Below are 20960 nucleotides of genomic sequence, written 5' to 3'. Positions count from 1 at the left end.
GATGTCTTTCTCAGAAAAAAACCACTCTGTAATGTTTTTGCAATTGCTTCTGTCGACTCAAATCTATGTCTAATTCAGCAGCCACTTCTTCAAATTGATCATATTTATTTTTTGTTTTCCATTGAATACTTTTGCAGATAAATAACAGTTCATCATCCTGATATTGCTTTAAACAGTCAGTTCCAATTGTGCCAATAATTAATTCTTTTAAATCTGCTTTTAGTTTTGCAACATCAAGTTGTTTAGACTCAGGAACTTGTTGAATTAATGGAATCTGTGTTAAATCTGTTTTGTTCATGGTCTTTTCTAAAGACCCAGAATCAGATCCTGCAGCTGATGGTGTCAGACCATTTGACAAACTTTGATTAAAAGTTAAATTTGGCATTGTTCTATCTCGATGGATTTCTGATAATTCCGAATAAAATTTCTCAGCCACTTTCTGAATTTCCGCATTTAATGGAATAGTCAGAGCTGAATGTCTGTTTTCACCTTGCTCAAAAACTGGTACAACAGGACCAATTGTTACTGGTACAGTTACTGCTTCCATCCCTTTTGTTAATTGCTGAATTAATTCTCCCTTCGCTTTTAAATATTCTGACATGTTTGGTATATATTCAGGTACTTCTGCTCTTTTATCATTTTTCGGGAAATTATTTCTCAGTTCTGGAATTTCTGGATAATATCTGCTTTCTCTTGGGGTATTTTATTTACTTCTTGACCTTACCCTTTCAGGTAATCTCAAAAATCTGGGTGAATTTTCATCAACATCTCTAGGAGGTCCACTAGGAGAAATTCCTGAAGAACCTCTCGGGGTAGACTGTGAACAGCTTGGCTGATAAGGTGGTGAATTAGTAAGAATTTCTTCTAAAACTGCATCATCTAATTCTTCATCAAGATGACCTTTCTTTCAGGTATTCTTTTGACCTGATGTTTCAACAACCATTTCTCTAACCGGGTACAAACCATCATACATGTCTGCTTTTCTCCAACGACGCACTCTATCTTGATGAGTTTCCCTATTTATATCTAATTTTGGGCCTCTTGATATTCCCCTGCTTTCTCGTTCTAGTTCCATCATTTCAATCTCCCATTCAACTAAAGCTTCAAATTGAGTGGGTCTAGGCTTTGGCGTGAGAGCCATCATTTTTTCTCTTAAGTTTTTTAAAACTTTAACATTAAATGATCCGTCTTCCAGCCACGCTAACACAATCATCCTTGGTATATTGCAACAGTATGATAACCATATTCACCTTCCATGTATGCTGCGGGTGTTTTGTACTTATGAAGTAATTTTCCACCACGCGTTTCAATTTTCTTATGGGAGTTGAATACATTTTTAAATTTCGGAAGCCATGAAGGCTTCTTTTCCTCTTTATCGTACCAATTTAGAAAAGATCGTAAGTATTTCCTTGTTGTTCTGTTACTCTAGCCAATCCGTGCGCGAAACTCACCAACAAGCCAATCAGGTTAAGCCACGTCACTACCTTGCTCAACCAATAGAAATACTATTTTCAGAAAGGACCAATCAGCTAACAGCTCGTTTTGGTCACGTGAACCAATCAGTGCGCTTGCTGTGACGTATGTCCACCAATCGCAGCGCGAACCCTGTGACGTATACTGCCACTGCAGCTTCGCTGTCCCCGCTCCGCAAACTCACCCCTCCTTCACAAAATATTTTTACAGCGCCATATTAAAACAATTCTTTTTAATGAATTTCAGTTAATAACTACGGAAAAACAACCCATTTGTCTGTTTCGCTAAACAAAGTGATAATTTTACCAGACATTGAAGTTTTCATTCTCGTTAAATAGACTACGCTATTTTCACAAAATCAATTTTACGCATTCAAACGGAAAACCCTGTCCATGTATACATGAAATATTTGGCAGGACTCTAACCAACCAATAGAAATCCACAATCGCCAGTAAGAATAGACAACGCTTCCTTACCCTTCACTCAAGCTCGGAAAAATCCTACTACTCTTTTCGCAGCAAGTTTTAAAACGGGCTCCTAGTCCCTATACTCAGAGGTACAATTTCAAAGGCAAACCTCACTATACATACAACCTGTCATACCTAAAAAAATCCCTAAACTTGTGCTGTACGTCCACAGTACTAGTGATATACAAGTACCACTAATTTGAAACAGAACAAATGAACTGTGTAACTTCACCTGTCACACTACTCTGCCGGCACTTAACCAGGATTTTTCACACTGCTGGAAAAAACCTTTCGACAACATATAACAACTAGACAAACCTCAACATGTGTTAAACATGTATCCTATGTAATTACCATGTAACATGTCAGTTACCATAGTAACCGAACTCTGCTACCAGAGAATTGATCCAGCGGGCCAAAGGAAATTCTGTCTCATATGCACAACTCTACACCACGATACTCACCATTATTCACAAATTCAACACTAGGCCCATAAATGACTGAGACAAGAATTGACCAACTGAATCATGTGACCTAATTAATCAAACTCTTACTTATGCTATTTATATTTATATACAACTGCAGTTTATCTTTGTCATTCTTATAAATGTACATTTAATTAAGTCAAAACCTAGGCAATGGATTAACTAATGGTAACTTGTCTCGAAATACTAAGACCAGCTTGTCATTTCAAAATCTATTTTATTAACTATTTTGTAAAGTAAAGAGCATTTCCAGAATATTAATTCTTTTATTTGCATTTAATAAGCATCATTTTATTTAGTAAGGCACATTAGACTCTCAGTTCAAATCAAATCAGCACGAGAAGTATTTAAGCAAAATGAGTCTCATCACCTAAACGCTAATTTACTGTCTAAACTAAATGTAACCTAAGGGAAAATGTAAAGTTCATAGTTTTCTTACGTGAGTCAGAAGTCCGACAGCATCTCACGAACACAGGAAAGAGCCAACAAAGCTCCTCCCAAGGGGGCAAGTTTTATACCTTTTCTCTATCTAAAACTAGCTAAAAGAATACAATTAACAAACCATCTCGCAAAATGATTGGCTGCCAGGCGTCAGTCCATGAAGTCATCGCCTTCTCATTTAAAATCACATTTTTTAAAAGCGTCCTTATCCATTGTCTACGTGTGACACTAGCTCTTCCGAGGATCTTTGCAACATTTTATTAAATAACAGTTCGTTGCTTCCTCAGCTCAAGCTTTTCCGCCGCTATGTCCTGTCCTTGGCAAAGAAAGTTATACAATGCTAGGCACATCCGGAACAGTTCAGTTCCACGTATTTGTTTTTCGAAGATTATAAACAATAAGCTTTTATTCACTCTTTGCTGTGCATGGCCCATCACAACAGGACTTCGGGGACATCCATTTTAAACCAGGCCACAGGCCTCTTTACCGAGACTCTAGTATGCAAGGAAACACAAGACATCAATTAATTAGAGTAATGAAAATTATTCTGTTACCCACCCCCTTCACTAATGTTAACCCATTACTTTATGTTACCTAGCTTTAAGCACAAGAAATTAACAAAACTCTGTCACATAAAAGACATGACATAGACAAAAGCACATTTAAAAATAACCACATGCTATTATTTAATCAGCCGCAGTCAATGTTGACAAAAAGAAAAGACAAAGGTAATATATTATTTGAACTTACCAACAAATGTAACAAGAGCACATAATGTTAATCCCGCGTGTTTATGGAGGTGCACATTATTCTAGGTTGAATTAATATAAAAACATGCAAAACTCATTAATATTATTAATAATTATGGAAGTTCAAGTCAGCAAACGAAAACATCATAAATTTTAAAGGTTCGCTTCATCGAACCCAAACACTAGATCTGAACATCCACCTCCCCAATACCTCTAGATGGCCATTTAGAATATGAAGTTCAAAAAATCCTAGATGCGAAAAGAATACAGGGAAAATTATTTTATTTGGTAGCATGGAGAGGCTATGACGCCACCGAAAATTCTTGGGAACCAGCATCTTTTGTCCACGCACCTATGTTGGTTAGGCTGTTTCATTTACAATACCCAAGAAAAGCTTGTCTGGTAGGACGGCCTTTGAGGGGAGCGACTGTTAGGGTAATTCTGTAATTTATGTAACAGCTTTTACATAGAGCTGCACATTTCCCACGTGGAGAAGACCGACAGTTACAGAAATCCAAGGCAAGTGCAAACGTCTTCTTTCCTTAGCTCTCATTGAATCAACCCCACCCTTCCAAGTCCCTATATAAACCCGACTCATCTGCAAGGACGTGCTTGCGCTCGTTTTTCTTTCCCTTCCTACCTGAAGTCCAGAATCCTCTTCAAGAATCTCACGGAACCTTCCTTCATCCGCGTTGTTTACCATGACGACGCTAGAACAAAAGATGCGCTAGTTCCGGTCGGCATAATTTTCTTTTCCTCGACAGCGCGAAGTCTTGATTTCTCTTCCTGTGTCCCCGCTGATGCCGCTCCTGCTGGGAAACAAAAAGTAAGGTAAGGACAATCCAAAGCATTAACGATCGTGTTCCTAAAGGAAAGAAGTATGTGGACTTTATTATACATTGGAAATCAATGCGCATTTAAAAAAACTAAAGAACAGATAAGCTTGTGAGTTATGAATCACAGAGTTAAAGAAAATTCTTTTGGTTTCTAAATTGTGTGAGGATCGCAAAACCTGGTGCAGATGCTCATTGAGAAATATGCAAAATTTCAGCTGTATGAGAATAAAAGATGGACATTGTTTACACTGTGACAAAAGAAAGGAACTTTGAACATTAAAAGTCTTCTTTGATAAACAGCAGTTATTGTACAATCTAAAGGAGTATTTAGATAAGCAACAATTATGTAGTAAGTTTCGTATTGGGATATGTTTATATAACAAACAATCTTGGACTCACTATACATTGTAAAACTGGCAACTCATTAGTACCACATGATATTCCATTGTTTATTACAGATATTTGGTGTTATCATCAAACAAAAGCCATCTTGCCAACTAAATAAGTCTGGTGATGTATAACCAGGCTGGAAAGGTACATAGGTTATTGTCTTTGGTGAATTGTAATATTTATAAGTTAAAATGCAGATGTTCATGTCACTCTAAATCTTGTGTGTTCTTATTTTGACTAGAGACACCAGCCTTAGACTTTGAAGTTGCCCACCAGAAGAATATGTCCCTAGAGTGTCTTTTTCGTTTGTTATTTTATCTAATTTCCCCTTCCCTTGAGACTTTGATCTCCTTTGGCTGTTAAACTTATTCAGTGATTTGGGATTAGATTTTTGAGGGCAGAAGAGAATAATCTTCCAGTTTTTCAAGTTGAACTACCTGGATATTCAGGAGAGTGGAGGCTTTAACAAAAGATTACTGAGCGAGTCTATTTGGTTGGTAAAAAAATACCCCGGAGAAAAACACTTATCCCCTTGCTTCTGACCGGCCAGTTGCCCACCCTGTCCAAAATGGTTTGAACCTACACTGGAGACCTAAACGACAACACTATGCAGTCCCCAGGCAATGACTTTTTACAGCCACCAACCCAGCCAATTCACCTCACCATCTTAAATTCAGTAAATAACTTATGGGTTATTCCGGCCTTCCCACTTAGGAAGTGCAATTATTTATTTCTCAGGATAGACCAATGCTCTACCTCTCCTATTGGCAATAAGGGAACATTGGCTAGATCCAGGGGGAAGATGCAACACCCTTGCTTCCAATTGATTTCCCCAAGCCATGCTTTGAAGTCCTAAACTACCTTGGATATGATCCCCAGGAATGAAATAAGGCCCTCCCTGCCTGATGTAACCCTCTTTGGATCATGGCTCATGGTATCTCGTCCTATAAGTCTACTCTGGGTGGAATGAGGAGCCTCAGTTTCACTTACTAAATGTGACCCTACTGTTGCGCCCAACAGGCTAGACCTTGGCTGAGCCAAATTGTTGGTTACATTTAGGGAGTTGGTTGCTTGTCACTGTGATTGGCAGGAAACTCCATTCATGAAATTAACATGCAAATGGTTTATTATGCAATCCCCAATACTGCTAGGAGGTGCGACTGTTGTTCTGCTTAAAGGAAAATCAGGTGTAACTAAGGTAAAGCCTTATCAAATTGACTAACCTCCCCTCTATATTGGTTAACATAGTTGTTAGTGGCTTCAAGAGAGCTGAAACAGTTAGCTCCATTTTTTTCCAAAAGTTGTCATGATCCACAGCTGAAGAACCGCTAGTTATTGCCCTAACATTAGGGGGCAGAGCATGTTCCTGATTAAACTCACTCCCCACAGACACAGATACACATCCCCCTATCTCATGCGGAGGATGAGATTGCTTGTTAGTACCCTGACCCTTCCTCTACTTAGGTGGAGGGGCAGGATTCCTCAGATGACTATTTGTCACTTTTTTCCCCCTAGTAGTCACATTTGATCTATTTATTCTATTAGACGGCTGCTAAACCTCTGGTAAGTCTGCAGTTTCAGAGTCAGTTGCTGATAAATGTGGCGTGGTGAGAACAGGGGGTTCGACTAGATGTAAAGTGTTAACTTCAGGGGCAGTCACTGGCGAGTGAGTTAGATGTGCTAAGGCCTCAAGCGATAGTCTACGTTCAATTAGGGCAATTTCATGCATCAATGCAGACTCAGCCCTAATTAAGAATGCATCTAGTGTTCCCACGACCCCCAGCCCTGTTAGTGATTTACGTCTGCTCATTATACTGCCCCCTCTTATGCAATGTGTAAAGTGCCGCAAAAACAAACATTATATCCTGGTACCTTAGTCCCACAACACAAAATACTAAACCAAACACTGTCACACAGGTCTTGAAGTGTCAATAACCGGGCCCAAGTCCAGCCTTGTCCAGTCGCGGACAGGCGCAGACGGGCCCGCCCTTTTCCAGGGCATGGCCCGGGCTGCGGAAGCCCGACCATGATTATGAGGGATGGCTGGCGGGGAAAAAACCAACACTCACGGGTCCTGCCGCTAAGCGCGATGGTCTTTGTAGTCCTCCGGGCACCTGGTAACAAAGTATCAAGTGGCAGTTAGAGTCTATAGTTCAAGCGAGTCCTGCACTGCGGTCTTTGAAGTCCTCCGGGCACCAACAAAGCCGGGTAAAGTTGTGACTGAGAAGAGAGGTTGAAACACCAGTTTCCAGCCTCCTGCCCAATGGCTGTAGCAACCAACCAGCAGCACCAGGCACAGCATATGTCATATCCAGCTCTGTACCTGTCATGAAGGGTCATTAGTGGGGACAGCACTGTAACTGCACTTTCAATGTATGGTACTTAAAGGAAGCATATGCACTTTATATGCATGCCCCTCCCTTTATTGAAGCTTCCTCAGTGAACAGTGTGACTTAATAGTCACTCAATCAATACTTTATTCAATTTCATAATGAAATTATAAAAGTACATTACAATAAATAAAGTGCAATAAAAGTACAATAAATTACTATTTAAAAACACAATAATAAAACATCATAAATCAATTAATTTATTTTACACTGTATCAAAATGCTCATCAAGGACAATGTGAATTTTTCTTTCTATCATAAAAAACAGCCCAGAGAAAACCTGACAACTACATCAAGTCTCCATGGTAGGCAATGATTGTAAATATAAGTAAGCAGGGTGACACTGTATAAAATTTGAAGATCTTAAAATAGGTCAAAAGTAACATTTTCTAAAATTACTATAACATTAACAGAAAAAAACCTATGTGCATGGTACTCTGTGCAATCTGGCAATCACAGGAATAATTTATTAGTTTTGTAGACCCCACGTTTGTTTCAAGAAAGCTAATCAGGTGATGAAAAATACCTAGTCTTAAGCACGTCAGAATAAATCTGTGCCTAATATTTAAAATAAATGTGATATGAGGTTGCATTTCATGTGTAGCTAAAATAAGTTGATTCTTAAAACACCACACTTTAAAATTTCAGTGGGCAACCTAAATTTCTCAAAATGCAACATACATTTATTTTTCACTTCTTTGCCACTGATAGATTTCAGAGATACAGGCTTCTCCAAGTAATCAGGGTGTCCCAGGTCACAAAAAAAGTGTTGAATGTATATCAGGCAAGGCATCTGAGAAGACAAACTCAACTTGGAGCAATCCCCAATGATAGCACGATTTAAGCAAGTATATTCTGATGACCAGATCTTATTCCAGCATAATATGGGCTACAGCATTAATAAATATGTTAGGAACAGAATCCCCAATTCTATGTGGCAAACATACATAGAGGCACTTTTGGGGATGGTAAGAAGGCACCTTAAGAACTCATTTTTCTCTACTTTCTGCAAAGCCATACATTTGGTTTGTTCCCAAACTCCCACCCTGTATAGTGCTACACTCAGACATTTGGCTTTATAAACCCTTATCATCTCATCAGGCAGCTTTCTGGCCAATCATCTGGTAAAGTTTCGTAAGGCCATAAATGTTTTTCTAAAATGTAGCTTTCTGTTTTAGATTGGATGAATCCATGAGCCTTCCTTCTCAAATATTATGCCTAAATATGAAAAACTATTTGGAAGACAAATACTGTTCTCCTCCCACATTCCATAATAAATGTTTTAGATTGATTAACTAATAGACCAAGGTCCTGCATATACTCAACAAAATGTGTAAGTAATCTCTGTAGGCTGAGAGGGGTATGGGCCATGGAACAGAATTATTAGCATGTCCCACCTGTGGTAGATCTTTGGATTGTGTAGCTAGCATAGCACCAACACTATTTATTTATATTGAAAAGAGAAAAGGTGCTAGGACACAGGACTATCTTACCCCTCTCGCTATGCTGAACGATTGAGTACATTATTCCCTGATTCCATATCTAACCCTGGCTCTGCAACCTGAATACAGGTCTCTTAAAAAGTTGATAATAGATTCCTCCACCCCCAAGTCTCTCATCCTTTTCCACAACTTATCATGAATAACACAATCGAAGACCGATGACAAATCAACAAATGCAAGACTGATGATTCCCTCTTTGATCTTAGTGTACTTTCGGATTAGCATACTCAGTTCAAGCCCTGCTCTATTGTTCCAACACCAGGGTGGAACCCATATTGCAGGTCAGGCAGGATTCCACCCAGTCTCATTATCTATTCAGAATTATACGACCCTCTATCTTTGCTAGAGAATCAAGAAGGGAGAGTGATCTATAACATGCATTGTTAGGATGAACTTCCTTCTTATAAAACGGGACAATAGTTGATTCATCGAAGAGCACAACATCCTCCCAATCTGGCTTCAGAAAAAAACACAGTACGGAAACCACCCTCCTCGCCGCAACAGACGACACCCGTACCTTACTGGACAAAGGCCAAACAGCAGCCCTCATCCTCCTCGACCTCTCAGCGACGCTCGATACAATCTCTCACTGCTCCATAATACGCAGACTCCATGACGCAGGGATCTAAGACAAGGCCCTCGACTGGATCCGCTCCTCCCTCTTCGGCAGAATGCAGTGGGTCAGAATCCCCCCTTTCCTCTTGGACCATACACCTATCACCTGCGGAGTCCCCCAGGGGTCCTCCCTCAGCCCTAACCTCTTCAACTTCTACATGGCTCCACTCGCCCCCATCATCAACATTGTGTCATAAGCAGACGACACCCAACTCCTTATCCCTATCCTTTGAACCCAACACCGCCAGACACAACATTGGAGAAGGCATGGAAGCTGTCAATAATGGATGACAAACAGCTGCCTGCAACTAAACACCAACAAAACGGAAATACTCATCATGGTCCCCAACCCTGATGCCTAGAACGACACCTTGTGGCCCCAGCCCTCGGAAGCCTGCCCACACCCACGGACCACGCACACAACCTGGGAATCATCCTGGACTCAGAGCTCAAAATGGACCGCCAGATCAACTCTGTCTCATCCTCCTGCTTCCACACCCACTGCCTCCAACGTAAGACCTTCAAATGGATCTCCCTCAAACACAGAAAGACCAAAACTCACACCCTGGTCACCAGCAGATTCGACTACGGCAATGCACTCAATGCCGGAATAAACAAAAACCTCACCGCAAGCTTCAGAACATCCAAAACACTGCCGCAAGACTGGTCCTCAACCTGCCAAGATACTGCCACATCTCCCAGCACCTGCACACACTCCACTGGCTCCCCGTCGAAGCTAGAGTCACCTTCAAGATGCTAACCCACGCCCTCCACGACACCGGACCAGCATACCTGAACAGCTGACTCAAATTCCAAGCACCCCAAACGACCCTATGATCGGCCCAGCTCTCCTATGCTGTAGTCTTCCGCACCAGAAAGACCAGATCGGGAGGCCGCTCCTTCTCCTTCTGCGGGGCCAGAGACTGGAACGACCTTCCACTCCACCTCAGACAGATAGCATTACTCCCCATCTTTACACGAAACCTCAAAACCTAGCTCTATGACATACCCTCTTCTTGATGGACTGGAACCTGCGACCCTCCCCTGCCCCCGTAGCGCCTTGAGACCCTTACGGGTGAGGAGTCACGCTTAACAAACACCTGATTAAGTGATTGATTGATTCTGCTCAGGTAGGTAGAACACCCTTATTTCAGCATGCCCTCTGGACCAAGGTCAGGAGAGGCCCACTTAGGGCAAGAAACCGGCGGCCTGTCCTCAGCAACTGTAATATTGACTATCCTTGTATGCTTCCATGCCTCTTGTAATCAGCACCCCCCTGCTAATGTACAGTATACTCTTGTTTCATCATGCCTCTTGTATGACTCTTTGACTCTTTAAAGCGCTCTGATACCCTAACGGGTCAAGTTCTTGCTCTATAAAACACTAAAATAAAATAAATGTATACAAATCCACTGGAATAGCTTCAGGGCCAGGGGCTTTCCCACCCTTACTTGCATTTATCGCTCTATTATTTTTTTTACAAATTAAAGGGGGTAATGGTGGAGACTTGGGAGGGGGCTTTAACATAATTTTGATTATTTTCCTGCTCTTGTTCTGATGTACCAGTAGAACGGGAGAAGATGCCAGTGAAATGTTTTATCCATTCTTCTTCCAGGATCACAACTACAATCCTAGGACGTTCATCAGCTCTCAATGGTGATGAATTAATTACCCGCCAGAAAGCATTATTGTTATTGTTAGTGCTTGCCTCATGTAAGGCGTTGAGAGGCTTTCTCCATCACCATAGTTTGCTTAGTTTCACACCCTTTTATATTCTATTCTGCATGACTGTACCTCGGATTTACATCTAGGAGTTTTATCTAGTGCCTCTTTTATACTCTTGTGGGCCTTAGAACATTTAGAATCAAACCATCCCTTTTTCAAATGTCTGTGGTTTTCTCTGGCAATGAAAATGGTCTCTTTTACCCCTTGTGTATTCATTAAAAAAGCCTTAATATCATCACATGGGTTCATTGTGTCATATAGGCAGATCTCAAATGCTTCTCTTTTACTATTGGTTAGTTGTTTTAATGTTATTTCATGAAGGCAAATGAAGTCAAAATTGTATTTTACCATTTGTCTTAGCTTTTACATGTACTTTTATGCTACAAAAGCAAGGCAAAATAAAGTTTATTGACTGACTGATCTGATCTGTGATGTAAGCTGTGAATGCATCACAATGATAGACATATGAGGGAGAACCTTCTGGATTAAATTAAAAATAGTCATTTATTGTAGATAAATGTTTTGGCTTATTAGTGTAGTTGAGGGCAACATTAGCATTCATACGCCGGTGCACAGACAAAATATCGACTCCAAAATATCGAATGGACAAAATATCGAGTAAAAAATATCGACAACAATAAAATATTGATAACAAAAATATAGTTGGTCAAAATATCGAACAAAATAATGATAAAAAAATATCGAGTACAAAAATATCGACTCAAAAAAATTGACAAGACAAAATATTGATAAATAGTCAAAGTAAAAAATATAGATAATATGTAGAAAAAAGGTAAATTTTTATTTTTTATTAATAGTAATATAAATTGTAGTTAATGTTTAGGAGCGGGATGTTGGGTTAATAGGGGATAAGGGTGGGGAGTAATTTAATAATAATTAATTAATTAATATATGTTTGTAAATATTTTTAATTAATTGGTAATTGATTAATATTAATTAGTTAATTAATTAATATAATTTTGTACATATTATTAATTAGTAATTAATTGGTAATTAAATAATATTAATTAGTTAATTACATTAATTAGAGTAATTTATTTATATATATAATTTTTAGTTATTGTTAATTAATTAATTGGGAAAAAATAATATTAATTATTAAATTAAATTATTTACAGCTAATGTGCTAATATATTTACTTTATTGTTATTGTTAATTAATAATTAATTGGTAATTAAATAATATTAATTAATTTTGGGTAAATGAGTATTATTTAGGGTTCAGGGTCAGTTTTGGTTTTTTGGGTAAAGGGGTATTTTTAGGGTTCAGGGTCAGTTTTCAGTTTTTGGGTAAAGGGGTATTTTTTGGGTAAAGGGGTATTTTTAGGGTTCAGGGTCAGTTTTCAGTTTTTGGGTAAAGGGGTATTTTTAGGGTTCAGGGTCAGTTTTCAGTTTTTGGGTAAAGGGGTATTTTTAGGGTTCAGGGTCAGTTTTCAGTTTTTGGGTAAAGGGGTATTTTTAGGGTTCAGGGTCAGTTTTCAGTTTTTGGGTAAAGGGGTATTTTTAGGGTTCAGGGTCAGTTTTCAGTTTTTGAATAAAGGGGTATTTTTAGGGTTCAGGGTCAGTTTTCAGTTCTTGGGTAAAGGGGTATTCTTTGGGTTCAGGGTCAGTTTTCCCTACTGTTGCACCCACTGGAGTGGGAATAGTAATTTTAACCCCTACGCTATCCAACGCTTTCCCTACGCTTGCACTCTTTGGAGTGGGAATAGTATTTTTTACACTTCTGGTATCGTACGGTAATATAATAGTATCTTATTTCATTATAGTATGTTACTATATATATGTTTTAACAAAAAAGATTGTAAAATGTTTTTTTTATTATTTTCATTTATTATTTAATTATTATAAGATAATTTAAGTATTTTTAAGTATATTTTAGTAATTAAATTTGAATATTAATTTAATTTAACACTGTTTTTAATAAAGTCGATATTTTTTACAACTATATTATTGTAAACGATATTTTGTACTCAATATTTTTGTACTTACCTGTTTGTAGATACAAACTCGATATTTTGACTGTCGATATTTTGTCCACGATATTTTTGCAAGTCGATATTTTGTCCCTCGATATTATTTCAGTGATCCTCATACGCCATCTTTGTTGAAAATTCTGAGCTAGACTTTGGGCCTCACAATCTGACCGACTCCTTGTCGGAAACGTTTCTGACCGACTCGGGTTCGGAGAGTCCGACTGACCGATTACGATGTTTTGAACACTGTTCGGTTGAACTCAGCCTGTGTTCCTACCGACAACATAGGGTCCCATTGAAAAAAGGGGTGTTGTGGAAAACCTTGCACCCTGTCGCAGGCACCCCATGGTGCCAGCCACACTGTGCATGGTTATAAAGAGGGGACTAAGGGTACCCCCACGGGCCCCAACCGTAGGCCTCTTGGTGAAGGGGGGTTTTTTATGGGCCCCCAAAGTCAGCTTCTGACAGTCATTCCATGTCGAACAGACCAATTTGGAAAGGCTGTCCAAATCCGACATCGTAATGCGTTGTTTGGGAACGCAGTTCATAGAGCTGTACGATTGGGCTCGACCGACCCAGACTCTCTGAATGGCAGTTGCAACTGATTCAGAATGATAAACGGTTACCTTACATCTTAACCGGTCTGTTAGAAATGTTTCCGAGTTGGTCAGAAAAAGGGGTTCCAACACGGGTTAGGAAAATTCGGATGCCATTCGAAAACTTTCTGACTGACATTGTAATAAGGCCCTTAGTTGTAATACTAAAGAAATGATGCATGATTAGAAATATTAATATTATTAATAGTAAAATCAGAAATGTAATTGATTAATTGATAGGAGGTTAATAAATAGACTATTCGAGAATCAGGATTATGAGGATTAGAATCAAAGGGACATTTGTATCTGTTTGGTGATGTAAACAACACATATCTACAAGTTTGGTAGTTTTGAAATAAAGATTTGAGAGTTTAAAATGCTTTGGGAGGACGATATTTAGCTGAAGATGTTCTGTCTAGTGGGGGCACATTATAGATTCAAATCTCCCCCAATAATAAAAGGGACTTTCCCTAGTTTGAGAATTTCAGTTGTAAAAAGGGACAACATTTTTGGATCATCAGGTGTTGAACCATAAACATAAATTAAATGTAAAATCATATTATCAATTTTAATTTTAACTATAAGATATCAACCATCTGTATCAGAATGTTTATGTAATATTTGGAGCTAAAGTTTCTTAAAGAAGAGAGTACCAACTCCATTTTTTTAGTTAACTGTATTGGAGGAAAAGACATTATCAACCCATTTTTTATTCATGTATGATAAGATTGTATCATCTGCTTAAGATTCTTAGAGAAACAAATATCTGCTTTATGAAGCGCTAAATAATCTAAAAATTTCATGCACTTAACAGGCTGTCATAAACCTTCAACATTAAAAATAACAATTTTAAATCTGGTAATGTTATTAAGATTCATAAAAGATAGAGAGCAATATGAAAGAAGAATACATGTAATCCTTAAAGGGAAAAAGTAGCTCCAGGAAGAAATGAAAAGAGGAAAACCAAAAGACAAAGGCACACATATAAAAGACAACACAAAACCATGAATAACGCTATGAAAGCACACACACACATGTGCAAGAGTAACCAGAGGAGGCGATGCCATAGTGAAGAAAATCGTAGAGAATGCTAGCTAAAGATGTAGTAAGAATAAAAGAGTCAAGTAGCAGTCTAATTAGTATCCATGGAGAGTGAAGAGTATTGATCCAAAAAGGTATGAAGATCATCTGAACGCAGAAACGATTTGGAGAATACATCTTTCAAAATTGTCATAGTAGAAGGTGTCAAAGGCTATATTTAAACCCAGATCTTCTTAATATTGGTTGAAGCACTGTATATTCTTTGTGAATATTAACCTTTTATTTGGCGAAGTCTTGATGAGTTAAAATTGTGTTACCAGGAGAGACGGAACATCTCTTGTTACTTTCCAGATCATCACTAAATGATGACCGTCCTGTTTACCGCCGACGCGGTCGCTCACCCACGCTGCTCCCCGACCTGCCTTGCCTCACAGCCTGGTATCGTTGCGCTTCTCCGCTGCTTTTGATAGATCGCATTAATAAATAAATTGCTGCAAATTCACCTTGTGTGCCATCGCTAGACTGCCCTGACTGCTAAATCATTTTGTGCTACATTGATTGTATTACTTAGCTAAAATAGCGTTGAACCAGCTCACCTGCTAATTGAGTGCATGAATCATTGTATCGTCGCTGTGCTGCCTTGACTGCCATTTAATGTTGGTGTTTGTGACATCGTAGCGCTGCGTAGCCTGCTTGCTCCGTTTTACGCTGCCGGCCATTTTGTTTTTGTTGTTGTTGTTGTTGTATCGGCCTGCCCGGGTCTCCACCCCGCTCCCGCCTCCCAGCTGACCCTCCCTCGCCCCTCCCCTCTCACTATCCACATATGACAGATGCGCAGCGATCGCACCCCATGAGCGCCGAAGGTGCGCCAAAGGTAAGCCCGTCTACGCCCGTCCGCGCCTGGACCGCGCCCAGCGCCAGACCCCCTGGTCCTCGCACTCCTCACCCGACCCGCGTAACGTACGACGCCGCTACCCTCTTTGCCCTTAACCCCGGACACACACCTCAATGCTACGAAGCTGCCCCAGGACGTACCCACGGTCCTTTCGCCTGCCACTCCTGCAAATTTACCAGCATCAAGACCCATGCCACTTCCACTAACCCCAAACACAGCGCCGAATTAAACCACCTGAAGTGCATCCTGCTGAACACCCGCTCGGTCCACAGACACACCACCGAACTCTGGGATCTACTCGACACTACTTCACCGGACGTCGCCTTCCTTACTGAAACATGGATGAACGCATCATCAACACCCGACATCGCCATAGCCATCCCGGACAATTACAAGATCATCCGAAAAGACCGCATCGTCCAAACAGGAGGAGGCATCGCCATCGTCCATAAGAACACCATCAAAATGACGACCAGTTTCGACGACAACCTTACAACCGCCGAACACCTCCACTTCCAGATCCACACCGACCCTAGGACCACACTCAGAGGCACCCTCATCTACAGGCCTCCAGGAACCCGTAAACAATTCAGCGAAGACATCACTGACTTCATCAGTCCACATGCCCTCGCCTCCGAGAACTACATTCTACTAGGAGACCTCAACTTCCACCTGGAAAAGAAAAACGACAGCAACACCACCACCCTTCTTGACAACCTGGCCAATCTCGGTCTCAAACAACTTGTTGACACCCCCACCCATGTAGCCGGACATACGCTCGACCCAATCTTCACCTCCAGCAAACACATCTCCTTCGATCGCACCACAGCTCTGCATTGGACGGACCACAGTTGTGTTCACTTCAGCTACAAAACCACCTCGACCCACAACCCCTCACCACCTATCCCCCGAAGAAAATGGAACAAAATCACCACCGACCAACTCCTCACATCGCTCAACCAAAACCCACCCGCCCTCTCATGGGACCCAAACCAAGCTGCCATCAAATTCAAACAATGGATCGCTCACAGCGCTGACGAATTAGGACCCTTGAAAAACCATCACACCAAACAAGACAGCAAAAAGGCCCCCTGGTTCAACAATGACCTTAAGAAGTCCAAAAAGCTATGCCGTACTCTCGAGAAAACATGGAGAAAAAACCCAACCACCGACAACATGAACACTTTCAAGGCAGCCACCCGCAAACACCACCAGCTGATTTGATCCACCAAGAAATCAGCACTCAAGAATCGCCTCCACAACAACGCCCATAATAGCAAGGAACTATTCAACATCGTCAAAGAATTTACCAACCCCACTGCAGCCTCAAATGACATCACTCCCTCCCAGGACCTCTGCAATTCGTTATCCTCCTTCTTCTACAACAAAATTGCCGACATACATAACAGCTTCGAAAACAGTTCCAATGAACAATCCTCTCCATCCCCCTCAGAACCTAAACCGCCCTCTAACAACCTCAATGCCTGGAACACAATCACCACTGAAGACACCATCCGCCTAATGAATTCCATCCACTCTGGCTCACCAACCGACCCATGTCCCCACCACATCTTCAACAAAGCAGACTCCATCATCGCACCCCATCTCCGTGATGTCATCAACTGCTCCTTCATCTCTGCTACCTTCCCAGAAAGCTGGAAACATGCCGAAGTCAGCGCCCTCCTGAAGAAACCCACAGCAGACCCCTCTGAACTTAAAAACTACTGCCCCATATCCCACCTTCCATTCCCGGCCAAAGTCATTGAGAAAGCTGTCAATACCCAACTCGCCGCTTTCCTCGAATCCAACAACTCCCTCGATCCCTCATAGTCCGGCTTTCGAGCCAAACACAGCACCAAAACCGCCCTCATCGCAGCAACAGACGACATCCGAACACTACAGGACAACGGAGAAACAGTGGCGCTCATTCTACTCGACCTCTCCGCCGCCTTCGACACTGTCTGTCACAGCACCCTCATACAACGCCTCAGCAACATCGGCATAAAAGGAAAAGCCTTGGAATGGATCATCTCGTTCCTAGCTGGGAGAACTCAGAGAGTCCGACTTCCCCCATTCAAATCAGAGGCCACCGAAGTCATCTGCGGTGTACCACAAGGATCATCACTCAGTCCCACCCTCTTCAACTTTTACATGAGTCCACTCGCTTCCATCGCGCGTCAACACAACCTTAACATCATCTCCTACGCTGACGACACCCAGCTGATCCTTTCCCTCACCAAAGACCACAACACCGCCAAAACCAATCTTCACGAAGGCATGAAAGAAGTAGCCGTATGGATGAAAAACAGCCGCCTTAAACTTAACTCAGACACCTAGGAAGTGCTCATCCTAGGTTCATCCCCCTCTGCCTGGGACGACTCATGGTGGCCTTCGGATCTGGGCTCAGCACCCATACCCACAGACCACGCACGTAACCTTGGCTTCATCCTAGACTCCTCACTCTCGATGACCAAACAAGTCAATGCCGTCTCATCCTCTTGCTTCAACGTACTTCGTATGCTCAAAAAAATCTTCCATTGGATCCCCGCCGAAACAAGAAAGACTGTCACCCACGCACTGGTTACAAGTCGACTAGACTACGGAAACACCCTCTACGCCGGAATTACAGCCAAATTACAGAAAAAACTCCAACGCATCCAAAACGCATCAGCGAGACTCATTCTGGACATCCCTCGCCAAGATCACATCACCGGCCACCTGAAAGACCTCCACTGGCTTCCTGTCAACAAGAGAATTACATTCCGTCTCCTCACTCACGCACACAAAGCCCTCTACAAACTAGGGCCCGAATACCTCAACACTCGGCTATCCTTCTACACACCCACCCGCCAACTAAGATCCTCCAATCAAGGCCTCGCCGCAGTTCCGCGTATCCAAAGATCTACCATGGGAGGTAGATCCTTCTCCTACTTGGCGGCCAAGACCTGGAACTCACTCCCCACTCACCTCCGCCTTACACAGAACCACATCTCCTTCAGAAAAGAACTTAAAACCTGGCTATTCGATAAATAATGAACCCCTCCCCAAGCGCCTTGAGACCCTCTGGGTGAGTAGTGCGCTATATAAATTCTTGAACTTGAACTTGAACATGATAACGCAATACTTTAAAGATTATTTGATGAGGTTTGATGTGAAGGATTTCTATGAACTTTATTGTTTTCAATTTCTTCTGAGAACTTCAAATGTAGAAGACAAGGTAATAGGTGTACCACATCATGTCTACAGTAATTGCCTTCCACATGTTCTGTTAAATTAAAAATGCCCAAATTATATTGCTGCTTACGAGCCGTGGCTCTCTTGCTCAACAGAAGCATGTGGCCTTTGCTGCTGACAGGATGGCCCACCTGCTCCAGCAGACTGCTTGGGAACATGACAGGGGATGGAGGCTGTAGCTCACGCTGCTGCAGTGCTTATGCCTCAATCTCCATATCTTCTGGTTCTTCTTGGTGTCCGCATGTCCTGAAGTACTGTGTCTCAAGTGTCGATCTCACGCAAGTTTCTTTCTGCAACGTATTGCATTCTTATGTTAAGTTTGTGCCCAATTGTGTTACCTCCTTTGCCTCACCCCTAAGCCCCAACAAGAAAAGGCTACTCTGGAGGACATATTGAAGCCAAGCAATCCCAAACGCTGTACGTGTACCTTGGATCCACGTTTTGACTGGTTTTGATATGGAACATTTTACAAACATATGTTGATTGAATGTCATAGTTGCTAAGCGTAATAGGGAAAACAACAAGTGGTATAAAGGAATAGATACAAAACAATTATTCATGAAGGTACTTTTAATTTACCCTCACCGTGTTTATAATTCACAATGAATATATCAAACAAAATTATGTCTTAATAGCCAATAACACCTAATCAATGAAATACAAAAAAATGACATATCATTATATTCTGTACATGGACACAAATTATACATAAAAACACATAGTAACCCTAAGAAATAATTAATTTTTGATAATGACTTCCATACAAATCTGGACAGACCACTAGGATGTAGTCTAAGAAACACACGTAAGAGTTAATCAACTGTTTAAATTTGTTTACAGTGTGACGCCTTATATTTTAGAAACACACTATATTTCCATTGACTCCTCCTTAACAGTGTCATTGTCGTGACCAATTTTCAGCCTATCATCTCCTCAGGACAGGGTTAAAAATGAATTTGTCAACCATCAACTCAACGTAATTTCGTCATCTCCTACACGTCATGAACCCTGTACAGATATAGTTCCTTTCCAGGTGATGGAATATCAAAGCCCCATTTTTTTTTATAAACAAAGTTTATTGGGTTTTTTGTCACAAAACATACATCAATTGTTGCATTTCCTATGTCATTCTATTTTACTTGAGTGGTTCTTTACATTAGAATCCTGAATAGTGGACCCAGATATGAGAAAGATCAAGAATAGGAAATCGCAATAACGGGTATTCTTACACTAATTTGTCTCCATTACTCAATAACTGCTAGAATTAGCTCCCTCCCCCCTCCTTAATTCCCACCATCGGTGTGCGGTATATATTGGAGACATTGCGGTTCTAAAGCACAGGAGTCGTCGGGCAATGGTTCGTGCTATGTATCTGTCGTGTTTTAGAGGTATATTCCACTCATGGTGTTAGTCCTCCGGGTCGTGTTGTGTGTAATAATCACGCAGTGTTTGTACCAGGACCTCCTACGCTTGTGCCATTTCGAAAGCCTTGTCGGTCTGTTGTCGGCGTGCCGATTGAAATCTCAGTATGCTTTCCCCACCAGCCCATTTAAGAAACTCATTTCGCCATCTGGTACCCGTAGGACCCGTCATTGCCTTCCAGTGTCATGTAATTTCAGGCTTCACAAGGATGAGCCCCATGTCTATGAATTTGCTTGTAATCTTATTTTTAGGGGTGTGAGGAAACCAATGGAGAACCCCAACAGCCATGTCACACCTCAAGCCTCGCTCTGTTACCTCATTAAGAGTGTCACCCACTGTCTTCCAATAAAGATTCAGAATAGGACACGTCCATAGCATGTGATCTAGCTCTACACCAACTGCCTTACACCTGGGGCATCCCGCGGAATCTACAGCAAAGTATTTTTTGATTTTCCCCGGAGTCAGGTATGCTCGGTGGAGGATGTAGAAGTGCACTAATTGAAATCGCGCATTACGCGTGCACTTCCAAGCCCTTATCAGCAGTTGTGTCCACACTGTCTCAGGAATCTCTCTCCCTATATCAGCTTCCCATTTACCCTTTAGCGTCTCCAGAGGAGGTAATCCCTCATTAGTCATTCTGGAATAAAGGCATGTGACTGCTTTAACCGTTCCCGCTGCCATCATAGTATATTGGCAAGCCATCGTC

This window comes from Lissotriton vulgaris, chromosome 4_1 (assembly GCF_964263255.1).
Source record: "Lissotriton vulgaris chromosome 4_1, aLisVul1.2, whole genome shotgun sequence".
NCBI classification, from domain to species: domain Eukaryota; kingdom Metazoa; phylum Chordata; class Amphibia; order Caudata; family Salamandridae; genus Lissotriton; species Lissotriton vulgaris.
This window is presented reverse-complemented; position numbering follows the sequence as displayed.